Genomic DNA, 26,408 nt, shown 5'->3' with positions numbered 1-26,408 from the left:
TATCATTCTGGCTTGTTGGGATGTCAGCCAGCGGGAGTCCTCTGATTCTGACCTTGTTCTTTTACTCCTCAGAGTCTAAAACCAGGAGGGCATATTAAGTATTCATTGTATTTTCATTTTAACAGAGCAGCTATGGTTGCGCGTTTCACACACCTCTCCAAACCACGTTGTTAACACTATGCTTGTTCGACTTCATGCGGCGCCGCAAGAACCGACAGCCGGATGACGTCAGAGTACCGCGAGAATGATTCAAGAAATCATATTTCGCCTCGGTCTCGCGATACTGTGACGTCTTCCGGCTGTCGATTCTCGGGGCGCCGCATGAAGTCGAACAAGCCTATTGACAGCAGCAAAAGCTACGCATGCGCTTTTAACTTGTAAAACTCAAAGGTGTATGGGTAATGTAGTCTCTGCTCTCGGTGGGACGAATTAGGTAGCTTGCATTGTGAAGGGCGCTTTGAAAAGCGGCAGCGCAGCCAAAGGATTAAATTAAGCCTCTGATTTAAACAGATGTGCAAATGAGCGTTCTGGTACGCTAGAAGTACGTTCTGGGAGCAGGGAGAGGTGGTGGTACGCTCGCTATATTTGGAAGTGGCGGTACTGAGTACTGGCGCCTACCGGCCCACATTAAAGCACTGGCGGTAGCAAAGGTAGACGGCCCTTTGAAAAGCAAAAGAAAGCTGATGAAAATGAGAAACCTACACTGAAATAAATTGGAGTAGGATTTAGGCTACTTAACAAAATCTAAACATTTTTCACTCTGAAAATGCTATTAAATATAAACAAAATTATCACCAGCTTTAACTTAATTACTTTTTTAATTTTAATTCACTCTTTGTTTCAGCGATGTTTATAAATATACTATATTTTTGCATTTTGATTACAAACTGTTCTACACTGAAAAGAAACTAATTTAATCACGTAAAACACAAGCACCACTTTTCTGAATGATGATAATCACAAACATCCCAGAGTTTGTAAACCAATTGTTTGTAAAACATATTTAATGCTAACTTTACTTAAAAATTCAGAAAATATTTTTTACAGTGTATAAATAAAAAGACATGAAGGAAGTTAATTCCAAAATGTAATTAATTGTACATGGTTTAGCTGCTTGTTTTAGCAGCTATCAGTGACACAGAGTCAAGAAATTAAAAACCACCCACCCCTAGGTCTGCCAATTCTTTGCCAACCCCCAATGCTAATCGATCACCTCATCAAAGAAAACCGGTTTATCCAGTTTTCACCAGCGTGTTGGGTTTTAATTCCAACCCTTGCAGTTTATTTGTTAAAATGCAATTTAAGCAAATAGGCCTTATACATACGCTGTATGTTATTTTAAATGAATGTTTATAACTTATAAATTAAGTGAATATCAGGTAACTTAATTTGACATATGTTGATATAACCTAGGCTCTCAAGTCCCACTCATTCACCATGAGACACACGCATTTCTGTCAGTTCACACGCTCACACACCAAACCTTGTAAGCTATTTATCACGCTGAGAAGTAAAATAGAACTTTTCCTGCTATACAAATTAATAAAGGAGGTGCTGGTATACAGAGCATTTCTGTCGAGTTTAGCAGTACATTTTTTAGGTGTGGTCAACTTTACGCAGCGCCACAAGAACCGAAAAGCAGATGACATCAGAGTACCGCGAGAAATAAAGCGGAGGAGGTTGGTTTTAAATCGCTCTCGCGGTACTCGGATGTCATCAACTCATGTTTGAGTCTGTATCAGATGAAAATACAGATTTTGATGGAACAACTTATTGTTTGGAGATTGTCAATGGACGTTTCTGAGTGTTATGTTTGTTTTTTCAGTGTGGACCTGCAAAACGCCAAATGCATAAAAATTAATTAATATTGTAATGTCTTAGCATGATATGTTTTCTAAAATGTTTAAAAATGAACAAATCAGTTGTGCGAAACTACACAGAATTTTTTTTTTATGAAACATATTCAATGGTTACAGTGCCTCATGGTGGGGTTGAACCCCTGGTTCAGTTTACCCCATCTGGTTCACTTTGCCCCACAGCCACCGTTCTGGGAAACTGCCTATCTTAGTAATTCAGGCTAATCTTTAGCTAAATCATTCACATGGTTTTAAATATTAGCCTATCACCAATATTTATGGTATGAATATTTAGACCTGGATAAATCTACTTTAACATAACAGCCTTTATGCCTGGTATGTATACATTTGACTTTGATAGGATAAAAACTGTTTTTTTGTTAAAAAAATCATACTTTAATCATAACTCTTTAATTTGTCCTTCTCTTTAACATAGCCAAATATAAATTATGGTTGCTACCTGTATTTGTGGTCACACGGCTACAAATCTGCATGGTTGCCTAGATAAAGGGGGTGGGTCAACTTACCCACTGGCTCACTTTGCCCCACTCTCCCCTACTTGGTATTGAGAAACGGGCATTGTTTATCGAAGCCGGAGCGCGAGCTACAAACTACAGAGCGAGTGCGCGGGTGCACAATGGTGAAAGAGCAACACACGATGTAAATAACTATACCAGTGCTCGCAGTACAGACGCTTTATATTTTAGCGTACTGCGTGACTTCACTTTCTTTTGCGTGCCACCACTTCTCATGTTACTGGTACTTTGCCTTAAAGAGTCAAAGGGCGTTTCTATGTGGCGCTGCGCAGACAGTTCGGCAACGAAGACATCAAAGTACCGCGAGAGCAAGTCGAAATGTTACAAATGGTCCGACTTTACCTTTGCTCTCGCGGTACTCTGATGTCAGTCAGCCGACCAGTCAGCGCCGCACCATTTAAAGTCGAACACACAAAGCGTCAAGGCAGGGCAGCTGGAAGTCATTTTGAAAAGGGGGTGTGGTGAATTTTTTTAACCAAAAAACCTATGAGCCTATAGGCCTATTTGAAATACATTTTAAAAATAAATACATTGAGATTTACTACTTTATTGTCATATACACTTCAGGGCACACAGCCAGGGTCTGAAACACACAGACATCATCAGTTCTCAGATGAATATGCGCTATTAATCAGAAGCAAAAATACTTATCCCAGGGGGAATTACTTTCGTTACAATTTAAATACAACATATAATATTATAACAACATATAATATTAATTAAACTTCACAATTTTCAATGTCCATGCGGACGAACATATTTTACTTTCGTTTTTAAGTTAGAATCACACGCCGATTAACAGATGTAAAATATTCTCACATTAACATACCTAGTATATTTTTATATAGATTTTTTTTACTAAATAGTACTATTACTGTCTTTTTTAAACTTATAAATAATTCATAATTTGTACAAAAATAATGATGGGTTTAGTTCTGATATTGTATACTTTTATAAAGAAATACATGGTGTATAATTACATTTTTAGAATAGGCTTTATATAAGGTTTGTACTGTAAAAATACTTTATGTGTTACAAACAAAAGATAAAGAATTTACAAACGTGTGGAGAGCCATTTCAGCACTTGGACAGCGAAATGTTTTTTTTTTTTAAAGCATTACTTAAAATGTTTTCTCATCTCACCATATCTACAGGTGCAGAGTCATTATATACAATAAATCCGTTGGGTAGCATTTAAAAAAAAGTAGATGCATTTGTTTAAAGCAAAGCATTTATTTACTTAGCTACAGACGAAGCAGCTCTTTAAGCCTTCTAACGTCTCATAATTGGTCATCATTTATGTCCAAGAGACTCAATAATAATCTGTTACATTTTAATCCTTTAATTTTTCATATTAAAAAGCGTTTTTGTGCTGCTGCCCATCCATGTATGTAATAAACAAACCCGCGTTGTCATTCCGTTAATACGCATATTATCAATGCGCTCTTTACTCGAGCAGAAAAAAACTCGCGTCGCGCATTGCGCCGGTTGTATAATAGAGATTCCAAAGTCTCCTAACGAATGTCCAGGGAGTTCAGTATTTCTGTGTGGGCATGCATCAGGGAAAGGTGTGTGAGTCTTTTCTGGGTCATGGTGCTGCGTATATGTCTTCAAAAGACGCAAGACAAAGAAAGTGCGCTCGGATGAGGCCACGGATAGGCACAGACAGTAATGAAATTTAAATCCAAAATACACGTAATAACCTACGTGTGTCAAAAATAATTTCCTAAAATATTCATAAGTAATATATCAATTGTGCAAAATATTTTTACTTAAAAAAATATATATTTCTCGCTTTCCCGCGACCATGCGTCAAGGTCTGGAGGAAAAGCATACCTGCCCGGATCCCACGCATGCATCTGCAGTTATATACATTTTACAAACCCAGTATTCATTAGATTTTAAGAACTTTTTTGCCACTTTTAAAACTGTAAAACTAAATAAAAAAGATATCATATGCCGAATGAGCATGTAAGCATATGTTTTCTTGTTCGCTCCACGCAACACGGGTTTAAACGCCGTTTTTTTTCTAAAGAATAATGTTTAAACTTTATTGGTGGTGGTTGAGAATAATTTATATTGCAGAATAATGTATATTGCATTTTAGCGCAATATAAATGTATCGTATTGTTATTTTTAATATAAAAGAATACTAATATATTTTTTACAACATTTTTAACTTTAAAACATACATATAAAGATGCTTTGTACAATAGCTTTGCTTCTGACAACAATTTTCTGTAATAAGTCAGTAAATCAATCACAAAATGTGTTGAAAGTGGCGAATAAAATGCTTGTCAATTCAAACAAAGGTGTATAAAACCGCTTTAATTAACAATAACTAAACTGTGCTCTTTTGCATACCTCTACTTTTCTCATGTCTTTCTTTATACCACCTTTATCTTTTTAAAATCTTGCCACTTTTAGAAATAATTTGTTTGCATTTTTTGTATACTGCACACTTTATTTGCATCAACTATACCCATAATAAAATTTTCTACGTTTTTCTTTCTAACATATTTATTATTGTCTTAACTTAAAACTTTGTTTTTTTAATTTATAAATTAGATTTTATATAAATAAGTTTTAAAAGTGTTGACTGCGAACGTCTGAGATAAGATATCTGGAAGGACCTATAATATACGCCTATAATATATGTACATTTTAAATTAAAATGTCTGTTCTATTTCTAGCCATTTATTTTGTTTTGACCAACTAAAAAATACATTAGTGACATTAAGAGATTTTATAAAGTTACTTTAATCCATTATTTTAGTAAAATATTTACAAAGCCACTGAATATTTTTACTGTTATGAATAACGGCTGAAAGGATTAAAAAAAATCATAACACTGACTGCCTATATGCGCAAGAAAGGTATTATTAAAGTTTTAAATATGTAAAACTAAATAAAGATATCATATGCCCACTGTACAGTATGTAAGCATAGGCCCATGTTTTCTTGTTCGCTCTGCGTGGGTTTAAATGCCGTTTTTAAAGAATATTTTTTAAACTTTATTGGTGGTGGTTGAGAAGAATTCCTCTTTCCATGTAAAGCAATTTAGCGCAATATACATGTGTCATATTATTGTTCTTAATATATTAAGAACAATAATACTGATATATTTTTACAACATTTTTAACTTTAAAACATGTATTTTTATACCACATGAATCTCTTTAAAATATTAATACTTTTAGAAAAACTGACATAATTATTAATATTATGAACAAACAATGAAACGGTGTCAAAATTCGACAACACAAATAATTAAGATATTCATTGTAAATAGAGTTAAGTGTATTAGGCTGACACTAAATTCTTTGTTTCACTTAGTATAAATGCCCATTGCACGTACAGTCATCTTAATATATGTATGCGCTGTTATGCTGGCAAGAAGGGGTTGACGTCACTTTGCTGTTTTAATAGAAATGTTAAATATTCAGCAATGCCCTTATTAACTTCTGGAAACAACCGCAATGACAACGCATATAAAAATGTAGTTTTTTATGCGCCACCTGGTGGATTTTCTGTGAAGCGAAACACATTAAGGGAAAAGGGAAAGTAGCCCCCCCGAAAACACTTGCAGAATTCTGTGTGACTCCGCGAGACGATTTGGCGAATGCCGCGGGAGAAAACGCGCATTTTTAAAGGCCACATCTGTATACATAGAAACAACCTCATGAGTCTTCATTACATTTAAGTTTAGATGACAATGTTAAAGTTCAAAGTCCAGAGCAATACTTGAATTTGATACAATGATTAAATCCCCAATTCCTCATTGGAAGACAAGGCAACTGGAATTCTGTCCATAGTCCCGCTGTCCTCAACGCTGCCAAGAGTCCACAGCAATAAAAGCAACACTCAGTTCCAATGTTGACAGAAAACAGAATTAATCCACTGGTGAAGACCATAACTGAAGACACAAGGATTCCTTCAGAAGATAGTTGCTACCAACAAGCTTCACCCAAAACAAAGAGGTTTTTCTTTCTTTCCATGTATAACAAAAAGTCCTTTCTAAAAGAAAACAAATAACCAACATCAATAGACCCATTTGCAAACACATCCATAATACGATCATCTCATACTCACAGTAGAGCTGAAACTCAAAGAGTTCTCCACAAAAGGACTTTAGATGCCATATATGAGAGGGAGCACAAACACATGGTTCTCCTTTGCCAAACAAAGTTAACTTACTCTATGGTAACTGGGCATATATGCTAAATTCCCCATAAGCGCCCCCATGACGTTCTCCATGGTATTACAGGTGAAAAACAAAAAGGGCAATATCTAAATAAAAAGAACTAAATACATTATAAAGCAAGTAACGTTTCATGTACGTTACAGTGCATATACTAGAGTCTAAATTGATGTGCTCAGATTAAAGTGTTCAGATCTGGTGTTATCCTGAGGCCTTTGAAAAGCACATGTTAAAGACTATTCTATTGTGTATATACTAGAGTCTAAATTGATGTGCTCAGATTAAAGTGTTCAGATCTGGTGTTATCCTGAGGCCTTTGAAAAGCACACATGTTAAAGACTATTCTATTGTGTATATACTCGAGTCTAAATTGATGTGCTCAGATTAAAGTGTTCAGATCTGGTGTTATCATGAGGCCTTTGAAAAGCACACATGTTAAAGACTATTCTATCGTGCATATACTAGAGTCTAAATTGATGTGCTCAGATTAAAGTGTTCAGATCTGCTGTTATCCTGAGGCCTTTGAAAAGCACACATGTTAAAGACTATTTTATTGTGCATATACTAAAGACTGCTTCTACTACCATGCACCTATGTTAAAGACTCTTTTATTGTGTGTATGCTAGTCTATCCTATGGGCATGTATCATAAGTGTGTTCAGATCTGTATCTATTTGGAGGCCTATAGAGTGCACATGTGTTTTCTAGGATCATATGCACATGAAGTTAAAAGGGTCTATCGTCATGTGGAGATCATTATTATGATGGATTGTTTAAAAGATGTCAACCGTTGAAAGTTGTTTCGGTAATAGAAGGTAAATGTGTCTTGGCCTGGAAATGTTTTCTTTTTTTCTTTACTGTGCTGTACCTCCAATTCAGCCTGTATGTCCAGATAGTGAGTATATAGATCATTGTGTCCAGGAAGAACTTAGTGTAGATCCTGCAGAGTTAATTCAGAATAAAGTAAGAGGGAGCATTGTAACTGTAAAGGAATCTCATGAACTTTATACCTTGCTGTATACTCACCCTGAAGTATGTACTTCATCTTTGGGTAGAACTCACTTAGTTCAACATAAGATCAAAGTGTGCTCCGAGGTAGTGATCGCACTAAAGCCTTACCGATTGTCAGAACACAAAAAGCAAATAGTTAAAGATCAAATTGATGATATGCTTGCACGGGACATTATTCAATCATCTCATTCTCCTTGGGCATCCCCAATAGTGTTAGTCCCTAAAAAAGACGGAAGTCAGCGTTTTTGCGTGGACTATCGCAGGTTAAATGCAGTGAGTGAAAGTGATGCGTTTCCTCTTCCTACTGTGAGTGAAATCTTAGAGTCACTTGCTGGGGCCACTGTGTTCAGTACCCTTGATCTCAACAGTGGGTACTGGCAAGTGGCGATGCATCCAGAAAGTATGGCTAAGACCGCTTTTGTGTCCCCTTTTGGGTTATATGAATTCAAGGTTTTACCTTTTAGTTTGAAGAATGCGCCTGCTACTTTTCAGCGGCTAATGAACAGGGTATTAACTGAGTGTTTTGGGCAATGTTGTCTGGTTTATCAAGATGACATAGTGGTTTACTCGGCAAATTTCAGCCAACATATACAGGATCTTCAAAAGGTCATGACATGTTTAAAGAGTGCAGGTTTGACCCTTAATCTGAAAAAAATGTAATTTCTGTCTGACAGATGTTAAGTTTCTTGGCCATGTAGTAACTCCTGAAGGTGTGAAAGCAGATCCTGCTAAAACAGAGGCCATTCAGAATTTCCCTGTTCCTACCAATTTAAAGGAAGTCCAATGATTTTTGGGACTGAGTGGGTGGTATCATAGGTATGTGCCTAATTTTTCAGCTATAGCAGAGCCCTTGAATGCCCTGAAGCGAAAGGGAGCACAGTTTCAGTGGACAGGTGAATGTCAGACATCTTTTGACAAATTAAAGGAACATCTTTCTTCTCCACCAATATTAGGTCAACCTAATCATGCTTACACTTTCATAGTTTATACAGATGCCAGTTTAACTGGATAAGGTGCTGTTCTCACCCAATGTTCATCTGGGGCAACAGAGGAAGTGTTAGCCTATGCAAGCCGTTCTCTTTCTGGTGCAGAGAATAATTATTCTACCACGGAAAGGGAGTGTGTAGCAGTGGTTTGGGCAGTTGAAAGGTGGCGTCATTATTTGGAGGGGAAGATTTTTAATGTTGTAACTGATCATGCGTCTCTCCTTTGGGTGTTTAACACTACAAAGGCTAGTTCTCGCTTGATTCGTTGGGCCCTCAGATTACAGGAATTTGAGTTCATTCTGGAAATGTTTTCTTTTTTTTACTTTTTTTTCTTTTGTGTGATTTTGTTCTCTATGTAGTTACGTAATGTTGTGCTCATATCTAAATGCAAATCGTATGAAGCTATAAAATACGAAAGTATAAGCTACTTTTTGGTATGTTTTTTTTCAACTGGATTTCTTACCATATAAGTTGGTGGTAAATTACAAAGTAATTTGTTTACTGTGGTGGTTTTTACCCCTGGCGCCCGAACCCATTAATTGCAAAGCCAAATACCGCTACACACATTCACAACCTTGGGAACGAATTGACACATTGACACATTGATTGTTTCTCAATGTCAAGGAAGCCAGAATTTCGAGGATGCTACGTCATCGACATCCGTCGAAGGACTATTCCAATGTCAAGGATCCTTCGAATTGCAACCAAGGACTGAGTCGTTTGTTCGAAAAATATCCTATATACAGGAAAGGATGCATATGTGTATCCTTCGCGCTCTTTGCGCTCTCAAATCACCCACAATCCTATGCGCGCAGCACTGAAAGCACACCTTTGTACTGACGCAATTACATAATGACGTGCACTTGCTAGCCTGTTCCATTTACGTGTTCTCCAAATTCTAAAGAGGAGCCTCGCCTAGCCTCTGAAAGAAGTGACTTGGAAAGAAGAGTCCTGCCAAGGAAGTATCCTTGACATTGAGAAACAGTCATTCGCCGAGCAGCACCTGCAGGCGGCTACAATGATTGGGTGCGCCGCTCTAATTTGCTCGTGTAGAACATTGCCTCGCATTAGTTCTGCTTTTGGCACTCGCGTGTAAAATCATAATAAATTCATACTTTTTATTTGGGCAGCATGGGGGGGCACAGGGGTGGCCAGGGACATGTCTACAGAGGCACGGGCCTCCCTTGGCCTCCATGTAGAACCGCCACTGAAAGTGACACTGAGGGGCAATATGGAACTTCCGCACACAGTAAGAATTTATAAATAATTGATTCTAGGACTTGTATAGGGTTAAAAAATGAAGCCTGTGCATAAAAGCATTTAATGGAGGCAATTTAAAGTTTAATTGTGACTGTGATATAACAAAAAAAAATATTAAATTAGTTAATTCATTATTTAAAATGTAATAAAAAACATGGGACACAAAACCACCTGTTGGTGAGGAATGATGGAATGCAATATTTGAAATATCTTAAAGGTAATGTCATCTTACTGGATTAGAAAGAGTAATTAAATAAAGGTCAGAAGACATTTACATCTGAAGGCGTCTGTGTAAAGTGCGTGTGTCTGTGCGTGCATGCGTGACTGGCTGGAGGCTTTACTTTGTTTAGCTTTTGTTGGCTGAATCACATCAGTGACTGGTATAATCTGTTGTCTCCCTCCAGCCCCCTCCCCCTTCAACTCTTTATATGCAAACTACACAGACAGGTTTTCTGCATCTCTGTTCTATGTTCTATCAACTATTATTCAGAATTTTTTACGAACTTTGCTTTGTCTATGTTTCTGTTGCAATCCAGCTTAAAGAGCATATTTCTGGTTAGAACACCCAGTGACTCAAAGTATAGAAAAATAATGTAGATCTCTTTAAAATATGATTATAAATATGCTATTTACTTGTAAATAAGCTTTTAGAGAAAAAGTTTTGTAAGAAAGTTTTACTTTCGCATCAACACCGGCAAAATAGAAGTGACATAACGACAGAAAGAGTGGTCATTTTAAACAGGAGGAAAATTATTAATTGACATGACATTTTAAACACTGAGGAAATAGTATTTGTTTATTCATACTCATATGACAGACCACAGCCATGCACTTATTAGCCTGCTATGTGGCCAAGAGAACAGGGACAGGCCCAGATTGGATAGAACGGTCAAATTAAGTTGTGGTGTGAGGAGAACCTGCATATCTCAACACAACGTCAAACGCGCGTCTCCAGACCTTTACTAGAACATGCGCTTGTAACACTATCCAGACATCCAAATGCTGCCATAACCACAATAAATAAATAAATTAACCTACATGATCATTGTTTTCGTGATCGATAATCAATACCCCGTTCGCCCATCCCTAGTTTGGACATAAATATACCCTACAATGACAAAATCTATTCATCCCTTCTTTTTTAATCCCTATTAAACCAAAGCAGTCTCATAACATTTAGTCATTTAGCAGACGCTTTTGTCCAAAGCGACTTACAAGTGAGGTAAACAATAGAAGCAATTATGGCAACATAAGACAGCAATACATAAGTGCACTGGAAATAGTCTCATCAAGTCCAACACAATATACATAGCCAAGGGTATGTTAGTAGTTTTTTTTTTTTTTTTTTTTTTTAGATAAAGAGGAAGGTAGATAGAGAAAGAGATAAAGAGAAGGGTAACTAAATAAAGATAGTAAATCTGTAATTAGGAAGTTAGGTAATGGTGGAAGAGATGGGTTTTTAGCCGAGTCTTAAAGACAGCTACAGTGTCAGCTGATCGTGTCACGACCGGCAGATCATTCCACAGTTGTGGGACAGTTCCTGAGAAGGTACGCGTTAGTGTTTTCTTCCCTTTTTGAGATGGTACCACAAGTCGTCGCTCGGTGGCAGAGCGCAGTGATCGAGAGGGTACATAAGGCTCTATAAGCCAGCGAAGGTAAGGGGGTGCTGACCCAGTGGTGGTTTTAAAGGCCAGGAGCAGAGCCTTAAATTTGATGCGGGCTGCTATAGGGAGCCAGTGTAACTTGACAAAGAGAGGAGTGACGTGCGCCCTCTTTGGCTCATTGAAGACCACTCTTGCCGCTGCGTTCTGAATCATCTGTAAGGGTTTGGTCGTGCAGGCTGGAAGTCCTGCCAGTAGCGCATTGCAGTAGTCCAGCCTGGACAGGACAAGAGCTTGGACCAGGACCTGCGTAGCATGCTCATCTAGGAAAGGTCTAATTTTCCTAATATTGTAGAGGATGAATCTACAAGAGCGAGCGGTGCTGGCAACATGCTCCGTGAAGCTAAGCCGATCATCAATGACCACTCCCAGGTTTTTGGCCGTCTTGGAAGGCGTGATGGTCGAGGAACCTAGCTGAATGGAAAAGTTGTGCTGAATCTTTGGTTCGGATGATATGACAAGCAGTTCTGTCTTCGCAAGGTTAAGCTGGAGATGGTGATCCTTCATCCAGAGTGAGATGTCCCTCAGGCATGCCGAGATGCGGGCAGAAACCATAGGATCATCAGGGTGGAACGACAAGTGGAGTTGAGTGTCGTCTGCATAGCAGTGGTAGGAAAGGCCATGTTTCCGAATGACAGAGCCCAGGGATGTCATGTATATCGAAAAGAGCAGCGGTCCAAGCACAGAGCCTTGAGGGACCCCGGTATCTAGACGTTGGGGTTCGGAGACGTCACCTCTCCAGGATACCCGAAATGACCTATCTGAGAGGTACGACTTGAACCATAAAAGCGCTGTGTCAGTGACACCCATAGACATGAGAGTCGACAGGAGGATGCGGTGATTGACGGTGTCAAAAGCTGCAGATAGATCCAGTAAGATCAGCACAGATGATTTGGAGGCTGCCCTTGCCTGCCTTAGGGCCTCAATGACTGATAGCAGCGCAGTCTCAGTGGAGTGACCACTTTTGAATCCAGACTGATTGCTATCCAGGAGGTTATTTTGTGTGAAGAAAGTGGAGAGCTGGTTGAACACAATGCGTTCAAGAGTCTTGGAAATGAAGGGAAGAAGAGAAACGGGTCTGTAGTTCTCTAGCATAGCAGGATTGAGAGTGGGTTTCTTCAGCAACGGGGTTATCCGGGCCTCTTTAAATGCTACAGGGAAGGTGCCAGTGGAAAGGGATGAATTGATAATGTGAGTGAGAGCAGGGATAACAGACGGAGAGATGGCCTGGAGGAGATGGGTGGGTATGGGATCTAGCGGGCAGGTAGTCGGATGATTAGAAGCCAAGACCTTGGAAACATCTGCTTCGGATAGGAGAGAGAAGGAGGGAAGGGAGCATGTCTCAGGGATTTGAGAATGCGCAAGAAGCGGCGGCTCGGAGAACTGACTGCTAATAGTTTTCGTTTTCTTCACAAAGAAGGAAGCAAAATCATCAGCCGTTAGGTCGGATGAAGGTGGAGGGGCAGGGGGACAAAGAAGGGTAGAGAAGGTCTTGAAGAGAGTGTGAGAGTCAGGTGAGTTGTTAATCTTTGAATGGTAGTATAGGGTCTTTGCAGAGGAGACATCCTTGGAGAAGGAGGCAAGAAGAGACTGATAGAGGCAGAGATCAGAAGGATCATTCGATCTGCGCCACTTCCTCTCTGTAGCCCTGAGTGTGGAGCGATGCTCACGGAGAACCTCAGTTAGCCAAGGAGCAGAAGGTGTGACCCGGGCCGGTCCAGATGTCAGAGGGCATAATGTGTCTAAGCAGGATGTAAGAGTGGAACAAAGTGTGTCAGTGGCATTGTCAGTATCTAACAGAGAGAGTTGGCTGGGAGCGGGCAGCGTGGAAACAATCGCAGAGGATAAGCGGGAGGGAGAGAGCGTGCGCAGGTATGTAGCGACAGGGGGAGTCAGGTCGAGGTCGAGAGTAATTAGGAAGTGATCAGATGTGTGAAGTGGGGTGACCTGGGTGTGGTAGGTGGAACAACAGCGTGTGTAGATAAGATCTAAAAGATTACCAGACCTGTGTGTTGGTGAAGTAGGGACTCGCTTGAGGTCAAACGACGCAGTCAGGGTGTTGAAGTCAGCTGCCTGTGGTTTCTCCAGGTGGATATTGAAGTCACCAAGTACTACTAAAGGAGTACCATCCTCAGGGAATGAAGACAGAAGTACGTCTAACTCCTCCAAGAAGTGTCCAAGTTGACCTGGGGGGCGATAGATAACTAAAAAATGCATTTTAGTAGGGTGGATGATAGTAACAATATGCGATTCGAAAGAGTTGCTGTCACATGAGGGGGTTTGCTGTTGGAATTTCCAGTCCTTTGGGATGAGCAGACCAGTTCCTCCACCCCTTCCTGTTGTGCGAGGACTGTGTGAGAAAGTGTAGTTGTTGGAGAGGGCAGCCGGAGTGGCCGTGTCCTCTGGTTTAATCCATGTCTCAGTAAGTGCTAAAACAGAAAGGCCAGAATGTGAGGCAATGGCAGTAATGAAATCTGCTTTGTTGACAGCAGATTGGCAGTTCCATAAGCCAATGGGAAGAGAGAGTGAGGCAATAGTGGAAGGTGGGAGAGTGCGGAGGTTATTAATATTTCTCCCACGGCGACGTGATACAACAGATTTACGAGTTGTAATGACAGTAGAGATTTGAAAGCACATAGTAAAATTATAAGAATAGGAAATGTACAAGAGAGGAAAAAGAGTGCTATATAGATAAATAGAAAAGTTAGTACAAAAAGTACAATACTTAAGTGCCAAGTCGGTGTCCCTGCTCGGTGGAGTCGCGCAGGTAGAGTCGATGGTCTTTACACTCTTCGGTCTTCACACGACGAGGGCTGCACGCGACCGCTGCCGCGGTGGACTGACTGTTTTTATAAGTGCTTCAAATGTGGGCTGAAACTCAGCAGGCCACGCCCGAAAACAATCAACAACACGTTAATGGCCGAAACTACTACTGTATTTACTGTAATACACTAAAGCACGCGAGAACAAACGCGGATTGCAGCACGTGAGACAAAGGTAAACAAGAGAGCGTTTCTTAGCAACGACACTGCGCTAAAACTTCACAAGTCTCAAATCAAATACACTTACACGTTTCTGTGGACTCCTGTTGATAACTGCTTCACCTGAAGACTGAACTGTTTACTGCTGTTTAAATACTCTCCTGGCGTTGGCCACGCCCGAAAACAATCAACAACACGTTAATGGCCGAAACTACTACTGTATTTACTGTAATACACTAAAGCACGCGAGGACACGCGAGAACAAACGCGGATTGCAGCACGTGAGACAAAGGTAAACAAGAGAGCGTTTCTTAGCAACGACACTGCGCTAAAACTTCACAAGTCTCAAATCAAATACACTTACACGTTTCTGTGGACTCCTGTTGATAACTGCTTCACCTGAAGACTGAACTGTTTACTGCTGTTTAAATACTCTCCTGGCGTTGGCCACGCCCGAAAACAATCAACAACACGTTAATGGCCGAAACTACTACTGTATTTACTGTAATACACTAAAGCACGCGAGGACACGCGAGAACAAACGCGGATTGCAGCACGTGAGCCAAAGGTAAACAAGAGAGCGTTTCTTAGCAACGACACTGCGCTAAAACTTCACAAGTCTCAAATCACAAGTCTCAAATCAAATACACTTACACGTTTCTGTGGACTCCTGTTGATAACTGCTTCACCTGCTTCAACTGCTTCATAAGACATGCTGTTTTGATTTTCTTAGCAATGTGATGTCGCACTGTGCCATTTAGGACAATTATTTGACAATTTGTTGATTTAGTATGAATCCTTAAGTGCATGTAATGTATTGTAATGGATTTAGAGATTTGAAAGCTTTCAATATAAAATACTTAACCCTCAAATGCTCCTCATTTTCTGTTTACACTTCTGGCCCTTTGGGTCTATATGACCCCAAAATTGAAAGCATAATTTTAAGAAAAATATACTTTTTCAAAAATACAAATATTATATAATTTTTTGTTTGTTTGTTTACTTCTCATCTATACAATAAAGCTGTGTTTTGAGAGATTTGAAGTACCTTTGTACCTGTTTACCACTAAATTCCTCAACTACATCATTGGCTTTACTGAAAAATATCAAATTTGTGTGAGCATGTGCTTTTTGCATTGCATTTGTGAACAAGTACCAGGCCTTTCAGATTTATGCTGATTTATTGATATTTATTTTTTGACAAATGGAAAAAAAAATTATGCATTTCCCATTCACTTTCAATTGGGGTCATATTGACCCCAAAGGACAGATTAATAAAATACATTTTTACATACACTGTTAACGATTTCCCTGTATTTTTACAGTACGGTACTGGCAGCACGGTTGCCAGTAAGTTACTGTATTTTGGTTTCACAGTACTGTACTGTAATACCATTTTACAGTACACAAACTAGTACTGTATAGTTACAAAGCAGTACTGTACTGTAATTTTACAATATTTTATTACAGTAGTCTATTTTTACAGTAATTTACTGTAATGTCTATATTGACCCATAAATACTATTTATTACTTATTACAGTTAATACAATAATATTATATAAAATAGCTAGAGATTTAGGTTTAAATCTATAGTTATTAATATGGTAAAAATGCTATCCTTGACATGACATAATGAATTAAAAGGCAATCCAAGCAATGTTTGTATCAAAATTTTATTTAAAAAACATTTAATCGAAACAAAACATATTTAAAACAAGATTTTAAACAATAATAAACATATAATCAAGTAACATAAAATAAAATCAACAAGTATAAACAAGTTTGAAGACCCCTGCTGTAACATATTTAACTCTGGCAAATAGAACACTGTTCCATAGTTTGAAGTTTTCAGTTTAAAGTCCATCATCGACTAAAAGGTAACATTTCACTGTGGTAAAAAGAACACTGGCCCATAGTTTTAAATATTCTACTTGAATTTCATTTAACACTAAAAATAAATGCATTAAACTGTGGCAGACAGACCACAGTGGCCTTTACTTTGAAGTCGTCCATTCGAACTCAATCAGGGACTGCATGAAGCTGTTCACATGGGGGTCAATGGCCACAGCTTTTCTCTGCACCAAGTTCCTTGTCTATTTGCTTGCTCCTTGTCTGGATGTGCACTTTTTCCCATCTTTGGAATTAATTCTATCCAGAAACCTGTTAGAAATATCATAAACATTAAGTCAACAAATATAAGATAGAAAAAGATTTAAAAAAAAACTAAACTCAGCCTTGAATTTACCCCTATTCTGAAACCTTTTGCTCTTATTCTACTGTTCCACACCTAATTACATTAAAATACAGAAGATTCACTTACCGCTGAACAAACTCTTTCCTCAATGGACAGCATCCACATGGATCATGTCATGATTGAATGTCCTGAACAGAAAGTACAATTGTTACTGATTTGGACACAACTTTTTATTCTGAAAACAAAATCTTTTGTCAATAAAGTCCAGGGACACCTCTGCTAAATAAATACAATTATTAAATTAAATTTCTTATAACCAAAGTCTGAATATTTCTGTTTGTATATTTCTACATGGCAAACTAAGACAATTGTGTACATGTTGTGTATGGTCGTGTTACAGTGTTGTGTGTGGGAATTGTGAATGAGTGTATACATGGGTATTTAAAGAAACTGTAGTGGTACTGTAAAGTGCAAACTTACCGAACAATGTGCTTGGTGTGTGTCTGGTGTCACCCGTTGTGCCTCCACATCTGCCTTAACTCCTGAAAAGTGCAAGGACACTCAGGTAAACTACAAATAAAAAGTGATTAGCCACATTCCTGTGTACTTTTACATGTGACGTGAAAGCATTTAATATTGCAGTCAAAAAAAATACATGACTTGTAACTGTACATCATGTACTTGCCTGGTGCCTTTAAAGATGATCCTTCTTACCCAATCCGACTTACAAGCAAAAAGACTGTAAAAAAGACAAATGTTACAAAATCTGTTAGCCATAGAAATAAGTAGACATTGTGAAGGAAATGGTAAAAGAAAACTTAGTAACACTTTACTATAAGAGTTTATTCCTGAACATTTGGTAATGCCTTAGCTAATATGAACTAACAATGAACAATATATTTTACAACATTAATAATATTTGATAATGTTCATTGTGCAGAGACAAAGTGATTGATTTAAAAATGTATTAAGTGTTTAAATCTAATATCATGCTATCCTAACAAATAAAACATTACTGTAAGTGTTAAGTCAGTTGTAAAACAAATATATATATATATATATATATATATATATATATATATATATATATATATATATTAGTTGTTATATTATATATAAATATCTAAATAAGTCTTTTTTAATTATTATTCTATAACATCTTGTCTACAGAAAATCTCTGAAAATGTCTCGTTTAGGTAAAAAGACTGTCCCTTTAATGTTTTACCCGGACGGCTGCGGTGTAACACTATTTCACGCAAAGTTTTTTAACAAGTTAGTAGCTAGCTGCTCACTGTAAAGATAAACATGATCGCCTAAATCTGAGCAATCCTGGTGATGCCAGTTTCCTACACGATGTTATAATGGACTATTTTACATCCAGAGATGAAGGATCAGATGACAGAGACGAGAAGACAAAGGTACGTAAATGCGGAGCCCATTCTCTTTTCGTGCATTGATTTGATGTGTTTTGGAAACTTATATACAGCGTGAAATGCATCTGAAGTGGTGGAAACAATATGCCATAAAAATGTATTGGACAACTTACTGGGCGTGTAAAACGCTTTAGAGAAGATATTCTCTGCTTTTGCTATATACCGTAATATAATAACAACAACAATAAGCGCGGCAATCCCTTTCGTTCATCTGATATTAAGATGAGCCCAGGTCTGAATTATATTTGGTCGAAGTTAAAGCTGCGATGAGTTCGATGCATGTATCCAGTTAAATATGAGGTTTCTTGTTTTCACTTCTGTGGAGTAGTTCGGTACTATGCTGTGTACGGGGTGTCAAGTCCTATCTGTTTACAACCACGAGTCAGCCTTGCCAAACAGTCGAACTTAATACTTTTCTCTGACGCTAACTGAACGGATGAAACGCCGAGATAAACGACCGTTATGCTGGGACCGCAAGACCGCGCTGGCGGGTTGTCTTTGTCCATTTCGTTAAAAATAGTTTCATTGTCACCACACTTTCAACACAATATAAACTCACCAAACCGTCATAATTTAGTTAAAAAAACCCTATATTCATTAAAAAAGGTGTAAATCGAGTTAAAGCAGCGGTAGACATCTGTGTGTAACGTTAGCTTACTTTCTGAGGGAGATTGAAACTTTGTTGGCGACCGTTTTTCTCTCTCATTGCACGTTTAAAACAATATTGTGACAAACTATTGACAACATTCTTAAACTAAAAATTAAGTTTTCATGAAACAGAAATATTTCAAACTTACCGAACTGCCAGAAATCAATCGTCCTCCTTCAGCTGCAGCCAGGAGTTGTGCTCTCCCTCTGTCTGTGTGATTTGACGTTGGCGCACTTTCTCTGATTATTGCAAGTACACCTGGCACATTACAGCAATGGCTACAGCAAGGTTACATCAAGACCAAAATATACTGTAAAATTTTCCCGCTCAAACAAATTTACCCAGAATGCATTATGAACTGCAGTACTGTACTGTAATGTACACATACAGTATAGTACTGTGGATTTTTACAGTACAGTGCTGCTAAATCTACAGCGACATCTAACAGTGTACCTTTAGAACAACTGAATCAAGCCCATTTTTTTTGTGTAGAGAGAACACCGTCTCTTCACCTGCACAAAATGCACCCAGGCACAGAAGAAAGCACCTTCCTTTTTCTTTTTAGGAAACCTGTGGACACGATGTCCTGATAGGCAGAAGTTTGTGCAACCTCCACAAACATGAAAATTTACCATGCCGATGATAAATCGAAATATAAAAACTACCAAAAGCACACTGACTCACGACCGCTCCTACTGAATACCATCCTACTCTGCACTGAGCCAACGCAGAGGAGCCTGCCAAACAACTCCCTCTTGTGACGTGAAATGATGCGAAAAAGTGTTTTTTGAGAACTACCACCACAGTTGGAAACGTGAGTTGTTCTATTCTTATGAAGGAATAATTCACTATTCTGAGGAGCACAAGGAGCACATTGTTGCTAGTGTGTGAGAACAGTGGATGTGTGGGAAAACGCAGAAGATCATATTGATTTAGTAGTGAAAATGCCGCCGAAGAAGTTAAGTGATGTGGCTGAGGAAATCGATGACATAACATTGTACTTCCTTAAAACACAGCTCATGGAGGTAAAGGAGCAACAGATCCATATTTTGGATTTGGTGAAGGAGGTCCATTCCCAAGCATCCAGAATGCGGAGAAAGACATGAAAATAGTGCAGCTGGAGAATCGGGTTGCAGACCTCGAACAATATTCGAAGATGAATGACATCATAATAACCGGGTTCACAGTGAAACCCTGATCGTATGCTCGCGCGGTGGACGTAAACATTAGAGATCAAGTAGCTGAAATTGACACCAGTTCGACAGAGCAACAAGTGGCGAGCTTTCTACAATCAAAAGGAATTGATTTGGATTGCAATAATGTTGAGGCTTGCCACGTGTTGCCGAGGAGGAAAGCCAGCGATAAATCTACGGTCATCATGAGATTTGCAAACAGGAAACACAAGATCGCGATTTTGAAGGAAGGAAAAAAGCTCAATGGAACAAACGTTTATATCAACGAGCACCTCACAAAGCACAATGCAGACATCGCAAAGAAAGCTAGGTACCTGAGGAAAATTAAGAAAATACAACATACTTGGACTGCCAACTGTAAAGTGTTCATAAAACTAAATGGAAGCCCAGAAGATGCGAAGGTATTGGTGGTGAGGGGTTTGGAAGAGCTGACTGAGTATGAGTAAACAAGGTTGTCAGGCTACTGGAAAACGAGGTAAGCTGACTGGCATACATACTCAAATAAAACACTCAGCTGAAGCAGAAGATACAACCAGTCTGGAGTTGCAAATATTTGAACATACTGATTGCATAAGTTTGGATATGGAATATGATATTGATCCGGACAAAAACTTTTTTACTTGTGCCAATAAAAACTGTGGTTACTATACATATGAAATGTACAATCAAATTAAAAAAGATGGCAGACTCTCCGTTATACATATAAACAGTCGAAGTCTCTATGCAAATTTTGAAAATATTAAGAACTATCTGCAGGGGTTGGTACAACCATTTAGTATAATTGCTTTATCTGAAACATGGATGCATAAGGAGAAAAAAGAAAATTTTGAGTTGGATGGATATGATTTTGTACACATGGACCGAAAACATGGAGCAGGAGGAGGTGTTGCATTATTTGTGGACACTAACTTGAGATTTAGTGTTGTGGAGGATATGAGTCTCACTGTTGAAAATATATTTGAATGTTTAACAATTGAGTTGCATATAGGAAGAATGTGATCATAAGTTGTATTTATAGAAAACCAGGCTCATGTGTTGAAAAATTTAGTGAATATATGGAGGAAATGGATACCAAAAAAGCTAAAACAATTATTGTTTGTGGAGACTTTAATATAGATATGCTCAATCCAAATAAGCATAAATTGACAGAAAATTTCATCAGCACAATCTATAGTTTGAATTTGTACCCCAAAATCACTAGACCTACGAGGATAACGACCCATAGCGCTACACTAATCGATAATATTCTAACAAATGAAATCTTTAATGATGCAATAAGTGGAATATTAATAAGTGACATCAGTGATAATTTGCCCGTATTTACAGTGTTTGAGAGTGATTGTAAGCCTCATCAGAAACCACTAAGTAAATTCAAAAGATTAAGATCAGAAGAGTCCTTGAATGTTTTTAAGAATGATTTATTTGAACAAAATTGGGATGGCATATATGAGAAGAGTAATGTACATGATGCTTATGATGAGTTTATGAGAATATTTAAACAACTATATGACAAAAATTGTCCATTGAAGGAAATGTGTACAATGTCAAATAAAAAAGGTTATCCCTGGATCACGAAGGGATTGAAAAATGCAATCAAAAAGAAGAACTTGCTTTATAAGGAGTTTTTTAAACAAAGAACCAAAGAGGCGGAAAATAAGTATAAGAAATACAAAAATAAATTAAAACTGCAAGCAGTGATGGAAGGGCCCTCGCACACATGACATCACCACGCCGTGGCATAAGAATTAAAGGGAACAGTAGTAAATAGGCATTTAAGCATGTAAACATAGGTGAACTATTTAAAAGTGTAGTATAATGTGCCACATTTCATGTTGCTAATTACAAATTACAGTGAGGTAGCATCGTGTAAGATAGCATGAGAGAGGGAGAGAAAGAGAGAGAGACAGAGAGAGAGAGAGAGTGAGCGAGCGAGTGTGTGTGTGAGTATGAGTGACTACATGTAAATGTTGGCACATAGATGTGTTCAGTCCAGGACTCTTATTGATCATGTAAAATTTAGGGCAGATCTGACTTTGAATAATCAGTGTAAAACATGTTACTTCTTGTTGCCAGCAGGTGGCGCTATGGCCATAAGTGACTATTGGCATGTAGATGTGTTCAGTCCTGGACTCTTGTCAATTATGTAAAGTTTGGGACAGATCAGACATTGCATAATCATTGTAAACATGTCACTTCCTGTTTCCAGCTGGTGGCGCTATAACTATAAGTGACTATTGGCGTGTAGATGTGTTCAGTCCAGGACTCTTATCAATCATGTGGAGTTTGTGACTGATCAGACATTGCATAATTAGTGTAAACATGTCACTTCCTGTTGCCAGCTGGTGGCGCTATGACCATAAGTGACTATTGAGATGAAGATGTGTTCAGTTCAGGACTCTTATCACTCATGTGAAGTTTGGAACAAATCCGACATTGCATAATCATTGTAAACATGTCACTTCCTGTTGCCAGCTGGTGGCGCTATAACTATAAGTGACTATTGACATGAAGATGTGTTCAGTTCAGGACTCTTAGCAATCATGTGAAGTTTGGGACAAATCCGACATTGCATTATCATTGTAAACATGTTACTTCCTGTTACCAGCTGGTGGCGCTATGACCATAACTGACTGTTGACATGTAGATGTTTTCAGTCCAGGACTCTTATTAATCATGTGAAGATAGGGAAAGATCGGACATTGCATAATCAGTGTAAACATGTCACTTCCTGTTGCCAGCTGGTGGCACTATGACCATAAGTGACTATTGACATGTAGATGTGTTCAGTCCTAGACTCTTGTCAATTATGTAAAGTTTGGGACAGATCAGACATTGCATAATCCTTGTAAACATGTCACTTCCTGTTGCCAGCTGGTGGCGCTATAACCATAAGTGACTATTGACATGTAGATGTGTTCAGTCCAGGGCTCTTATTAATCATGTGAAGTTTGGGACAGATCAGACATTGCATAATCAGTGTAAACATGTCACTTCCTGTTGCCAGCTGGTGGCGCTATAGCCATAAGTGACTTTTGACATGTAGATGTGTTAAGTCTAGGACTCTTATTAATCATGTGAAGTTTGGGACAGATCAGACATTGCATAATCATTGTAAACATGTCACTTCCTGTTGCCAGCTGGTGGCGCTATAACCATAAGTGACTATTGACATGTAGATGTGTTCAGTCCAGGACTCTTATTAATCATGTGAAGTTTGGGACAGATCAGACATTGCATAATCCTTGTAAACATGTCACTTCCTGTTGCCAGCTGGTGGCGCTATAACTATAAGTGACTATTGGCGTGTAGATGTGTTCAGTCCAGGACTCTTATCAATCATGTGAAGTTTGGGACAGATCAGACATTGCATAATCCTTGTAAACATGTCACTTCCTGTTGCCAGCTGGTGGCGCTATAACCATAAGTGACTATTGACATGTAGATGTGTTCAGTCCAGGACTCTTATTAATCATGTGAAGTTTGGGACAGATCAGACATTGCATAATCAGTGTAAACATGTCACTTCCTGTTGCCAGCTGGTGGCGCTATAACCATAAGTGACTATTGACATGTAGATGTGTTAAGTCCAGGACTCTTATTAATCATGTGAAGTTTGGGACAGATCAGACATTGCATAATCATTGTAAACATGTCACTTCCTGTTGCCAGCTGGTGGCGCTATAACCATAAGTGACTATTAACATGTAGATGTGTTAAGGTCAGGACTCTTAGCAATCATGTGAAGTTTGGGACAGATCAGACACTGTATGCCTGAGTTCCAGCAACCTGTTTCATAGCGAAACATCAAACTTTGGCTGGCCGAAACCGACACAAATTTTAATATAGAATCAAATCCTTCGCAATTTAGCCTCACAAAGGCCTTAAGATGAGACTTGCCAAATATGATGATGATCCGACGAAAACTGTAGGAGGAGTTAGTTAAAGTATGACTGCTGGAAATGAGAAAAACTGAGACAAAATCTGAGAAATAATTCAAAATAGCTGACTTCCTGTTTGGTTTAGGGCGTTGCTCCAAGATACTTTTTTGTAGGGCTTGTAATAATACATGAGCATACCGAAATTCGTACATGTAAGTTAAACACAGTCCAAGGGCTGCTTCATTCAATATTTGAAAGTGGCGCTAAAACATGTTCCTTCAGGTTGCCAGCTGGTGGCGCTATGGCTATAAATGAAAATTGTTATGTAGATGTGTTCAGGTCAGGACTCTTAGCAATCATGTGAAATTTGGGACAGATCGGACATTGTATGCATGAGTTCCAGCAACTTCCTGTTTCATTGGAAAACATCAAATTTGTCGGGCCAGAACCGACACAAATTTTTACGTAGAGTCAAATCCTTCGCAATTTAGCATCACAAAGGCCTTAAGATGACACTCACCAAATATGAAGATGATCTGACGAAAACTGTAGGAGGAGTTAGTTAAAGTATGACGCCTGGAAATGACAAAAACTGCGCCCAAATCACAAAAATAACTCCGAATAGCTGACTTCCTGTTTGGTTTACGGCTTCGCTCCAAGAGACTTTTTTGTAGGTCATGTCATGCTACAGAAGCGTACCGAATTTCGTAATTGTACATCAAACACAGTCCGAGGGCTGCTTCGTTGAAAATTTGTAGGTGGCGCTATAGAGCCATTTTCCCACGCCTAATTCTAAAGCCTACACCACATGTAAATTTTCATCACTCTTGACATCTGTGCAAAATTTCATGAGTTTTCGAGTATGTTTAGGCCCTCTAAAGTCCCGCTGAAGTCGGAGAAGAAAAAGAAAAAAAATAATAAATATAGCTGCAAGCAGCAATGTCTGGCCCTCGCACGTTTTTTTTACCGCTACACGGTGCGTCCGAGAAAACGATGCACGGTGGGCAAGGGCATCAAGTGGGTAAATATCAGTGGGCTATTTAATGTTGTTACTGAGCCATTTGGGGACTGTAGCTAAAAGAAACCCCAGACTTTAGACAAAAGGGGGCGCTAGTGAGCCACTTAAGAGACACGCCTATGTCTGACCTTTTTGTGCACACTTAACAGCCGAAAACTCTGATGTGTGTGTCAACTTTAATGTTAATCTAAATGAGTCAAGAGCCTTAAATATGCCTGAAATAAAAGTGAAGTTTGCAGCATTGCCATTGGAACGGCGTTTGAGATATCAAAAATCCTTTCGCAATTTATCATCTACAATGTCTCGGCATCATGTTGACCACTTCTCGTCTCAATCGCATGAAAATCCTAGAAGGAGTATTTAAAAGAACATCGGATGGAACTGTCAAAAAAATCCACCTTTGTGACTGACAAACTTCCTGGCGCCTGGTGGTGGCGCTATACCCGAGACTCACAATAGGCACATCGATGCGATCGGAATCTTCAGGCGAACAAACACCCCGCTTGGCATCGCAATAAGAAATTTTTTGCCTTAGATATTAGACACTTCCTTTTTCTCTGATTTCGCCATAAATTTTTCGCCTCGCCATGGCAGAACCGTTCGAGATATCAAAAATCCCTTCGCAATTTAGCAAGTCCAATGTGTCGACATCATGTTCACCACGTTTGGTGTCAATCCCATGAATCCTCTAGGAGGAGTATTTAAAAGTTCAACGCATTCATTTTTTAAACAATACAAAATAGCCGACTTCCTGTTGGGCGGAGCTTAAATCTTAGAGTGTGAAAGTTGTTCGGGTCGATGAGATCTATATGCGTACCAATTCCCGTACATGTGCGTACATTTTTGCCCGATCTGTGCATCAATGTTATTTTTTTGCATTACAGGGGGTGCTACAGAGCTCCCTTGCCACGCCCATATTCCAGCCTTTGCATGAGCCTAGTGGCACGTGACTTTGACATCTGTGCCAAATTTCCGTTGTTTTCGAGCATGTTAAGGCACCCAAAGTGCACGCCAAGAGCTTAAATATGCCTGAAAATGAAAGTAAAGTTTGACGTGTTGCCATGGGAACAGCGTTCGAGATATCAAAAATCCCTTCGCAATTTATCATCTACAATGTCTCAGCATCGTGTTGACCGCTTTTGGTGTCAATCGCATGAAAATCCTAGGAGGAGTATTTAAAAGTTCACCATATGCAACTGTCAAGAAATCCACCTTTTGTGACTGCCCTACTTCCTGGTGCCTGTTGGTGGCGCTATACCCGAGACTCAAAATAGGCACATCGATGCGATCGGAATCCTTGGCCGAACATACACACTGCGTTTCATCCCAATAAGACATTTTTTGCTTAAGATATTAGACACTTCCTGTTTCATTGAATTCGCCATAAATTTGTCGCCTCGTCATGGCAACACCGTTTGAGATATCAAAAATCCCTTCGCAATTTAGCAAGTCCAATGTCTCAGCATCATGTTCACCACGTTTGGTGTCAATCGTATGAATTCCCTAGGAGAAGTATTTAAAAGTTCATGACTGACACACTTCCTGGCGCCTG

At 38.9% G+C, this 26,408-nt stretch overlaps 1 protein-coding gene and 1 long non-coding RNA gene across 3 annotated transcripts in view; one reads left to right on the top strand and one right to left on the bottom strand.

Moving 5' to 3' along the window:
* The window catches only part of pibf1 (progesterone immunomodulatory binding factor 1), a 136,840-nt gene that overhangs the window by 67,535 nt on the left and 42,897 nt on the right, over nt 1-26,408 (top strand). The window lies entirely within an intron of this gene.
* On the bottom strand, nt 15,889-17,408 carry LOC135786050 (uncharacterized). Its single transcript, XR_010546785.1, has 3 exons — nt 17,166-17,408; nt 16,812-16,873; nt 15,889-16,651 (listed from the first exon to the last, which is right to left on the bottom strand). It is a non-coding gene; the product is annotated as an uncharacterized lncRNA (long non-coding RNA).

Source organism: Paramisgurnus dabryanus, chromosome 4, assembly GCF_030506205.2.
Source record: "Paramisgurnus dabryanus chromosome 4, PD_genome_1.1, whole genome shotgun sequence".
Taxonomy (NCBI): Eukaryota; Metazoa; Chordata; class Actinopteri; order Cypriniformes; family Cobitidae; genus Paramisgurnus; species Paramisgurnus dabryanus.
Note: the sequence above shows the minus strand (reverse complement) of the source record. Positions and strands in the feature narration are given on the sequence as shown.